Genomic DNA, 3141 nt, shown 5'->3' with positions numbered 1-3141 from the left:
TTACAGACTCACTTTGTCCTGGCAAATTAAAAAACGGCTCCTACAACGTGGCACAGCCTGCTAGCGAGCGCATCCCAGGGAGCGAGAAACATATTGCCGCGTGGCTATTGATTTTCCTCCCCCCCTCCACCCTCTGGCCCCTTCCAGCAGATCAATGCGGCCCCAATCAATAAGCCGGGCGGGAGATTCGCCCATGTGGCACGCACTCCCAACATGGACACCTTTCTCTCTCGCACACGGAAAGACACATTTGCACGGAGAGAGCTGCAGGGCCGGTTTTTGGTTTTTTAAAACCAAAGGAAATGCTGCAAAATCCCCTAAGATGGGAGTTGCGGGCAGGTGGGAAGCCAAGAGGCTTTCCCTCAAGAAGAGACCTCTAATGCCCTCACAACAGCCCTGCCGGGTAGGTTGGGGGAGGGAGAGAAAATAACCGATCACTCAGGCCTTTTCTTCGCATCTCCTTAATCAGAATTTAACACCGGCTTATTTAATACGATGCGAGCAGGGTCAGTCAACCCCACGGCAACCAACCCTTCTTGCGCTCCTCTTTATTTTCTCTCCCTTTCAAACTCCGATTCCTGGCTTGTTGTCAGGAAAAGATGGAGCCGCCTGTAAAGATGAGAAGGTGAAAAAGAGAGAAAGAGAAGGGAAATGGCTTAATAAGAGCCACGGCTGCCCCTTTCAAGAGATTCCCCAGTGTTTCCTCGCTGAGATCATCAGGCAATTGAGGTGGGGGATCCCAAGCCAGAATCGGTTGGTCCCTGAGCCTCGTGGTTTTGGGGACCATCTTGGCAAAGTGTTGGGGGGGGTCACAGGAAAGAGGCACCTTCCTTCCTTCCTTCTTTCTTTCCTTCCTTCTTTCCTTCCCTTCCTTGCAGTCCTATTGATTTTTCAAAGCCATTTCGTGTAAATCTACCCACCGACTCGGCCCCAAGGAGCTTAAAAGCCTTGACAGTTTTTATTCGGCCCCTCAATCTATTTTAAAATGTGTCGGTCTCTGTGCCGCCTGGCCTTTTGTGGGGAGGAAAACAAACGATGGGGAGAGATCCGCCGAAGGGCTGTGGACGGATACAGATGGGAGATTTCAGTCTCAGAGATATTTCAAAAGTCATTTCTTGGGGGGGGGGAAGGAAGATGCACACCCAGCTACCAAACGGAGCTCTTTTATCTCCTTGCTGTCTCCTACAAGGCAAAAAAAAAAAAAAAAAAAAAGCAAATTTTCTCTGTTTCAGCCTCGCCAGAATCCAGGGAGCTTTTGTTGAAGTGTGGAGACAAGTTTTAAACAATGCAATTTTTGTGCTTTTTGTTTGCTGATATTTATTTCCAGAGAAAACCCCAAACTTTGGGTATTGGGTGGGGGTGGGAGGGTGAGATTTGCCGCTGACCTCTCTCTGTAGGTGCAAAACCCACCAGGAGCATTTTCTTCCTTCTGGTCCCTGAAGCCAGCAGGCCCCCCAATGTGAGATCAGCCCCCACACCTGCCGGCAAGGACGGGGAGGGCCAAGCAAGGAAAGACGCTCAACCCGCAATAAATAGAGAGGGGATCTTGCATGAATCGTGAGCAGCCCCTCAGCCGAGAACTCAGGAGCCCCCAGCCCACCACTCTCATTCTCCTCTTCCCGGTTGCCATAGCGGCCACGCAATTCCGGCGGTATTGATGTTCCCCATTGATCTGTGCGGTGGTGCGGTGTCTGGACATGAGGCCCAGCCATTGTGCCGGAGAAGCTGACAGACACCGATCAATGCGCCCTGCCATTTTCCAGCGCTGGCCCACCCCGTCTGCAGGGCTGCTAGCCCTGTGGAGAGACGGCGCATGGGCTGATCCCCGCCGGGTGTGGGGGAAATGGGGAGGGGGGAGAAGGCAGAGGGGGTCGTCTCTTAAAGCAGCAGCCATGGATTCACCTCCCCTGAGGACCCCAGCCTTTCCCCCCTCCTCACCGCCATCCTAAACCTGGCCCAGGTTTTGGAGAAGGGAGGGAGGTGGCCTGCCACGGCACCTTTGCCAGGTGGAAGGGCAGGAGGTGTGGCCATGTAGATGAAGGGGCGGGGCCAGGCAGCCGGGTACCACTTCCCCTGTCTCGTGGATGGGCCAAGCAAAGTCAGGCCGGGTCCCATCAGCCACAGCCCCATGGGGTCCCTACGGGGAGGGCAGGCCTGATGTGTGAATTTGTGGAGAATTGCGGAGGGAAAAAAGCGAGATTTTTGCCTGCTGAATGCTTGTGGATCCAGGAGGTAGGAGGGGGTGGAGCACGGGGATGGGGGGAGGAATGCCCTTTGCCCATGCTCTGGGGCACAAGCAAAACCAAAAAGTAGTTTCCGATCGCCCCCTCGTGCCTTTTGGGGTGAGATGCCGTGATTGCCCGGATGGGCGCCTCGTGTTGCCCTTTGCAACCCCGGATCGGGGCTTAGGGCCACCTGGCCGCCACTCGTGCTTGGAGAGACCAGGATAGGCACGTGGGCCTTGGCAGAGCCGGGGAGGGGGCCCAAGGCTGGTCCCGGGAGCTCTGCTGCACCTGCCGGGAGGCGCCTCGTCCGGCACCATCTCCGCCGGCAGCTGGACCAGTGCGGAAGCGCGCGGACGCCCCCTGGCGGCCCATCCCGGGACTGCAGCCGGGTACCGGCCACGGGGTTAGGCGGAGCTCTTCCGCGTGGGGGGGAAGGGCGTGGGGAGGGTCCTCGTGGGGTCCGGGGCGAGGAGGAGGAGGGGGCTCGCGGGGGCTTCCTTAGCCCGGGCTGTTCCTAGACTCTGGATCTGCTGGGCAGAGGAGGAGGGAAGCCCTGGGCGCGTGCTTTGTGGCTTGCAGAGGCAGTCTGTCCATTCTCAGAGGACCCCTTTGCAGCAAAAGGGCCGAGCACTGTGCCTACGCTCAGGGGGCATCGCGCCGGAGGCAACGGGTGATGTTCTGATTGCCTCTGGCTCAAGGAGGCTGTTCGCCCACCTTCTGTAATTCTTATTGGCTGGGGCGATGCCCGTCTAATTCGAATCTTTTTCCCGCCTTTCGCCGCCTGTCAATCACCGCACAGAAACCGAGTGCCCGATTGGTCGGCCGCGATATCGCCCGCCTGCCGGCGCTGCCCCGGTGATTCGCTGCGCGGCTAGTGGCTCCGCCCCGTGAGCGGGGAATAGTGAAGCGAGGGGGC

Source organism: Crotalus tigris, unplaced genomic scaffold (genome assembly GCF_016545835.1).
Source record: "Crotalus tigris isolate CLP2741 ecotype Arizona unplaced genomic scaffold, ASM1654583v1 scf7180000019553.37968852642:3898890, whole genome shotgun sequence".
Classification (NCBI taxonomy): domain Eukaryota; kingdom Metazoa; phylum Chordata; class Lepidosauria; order Squamata; family Viperidae; genus Crotalus; species Crotalus tigris.
This window is presented reverse-complemented; position numbering follows the sequence as displayed.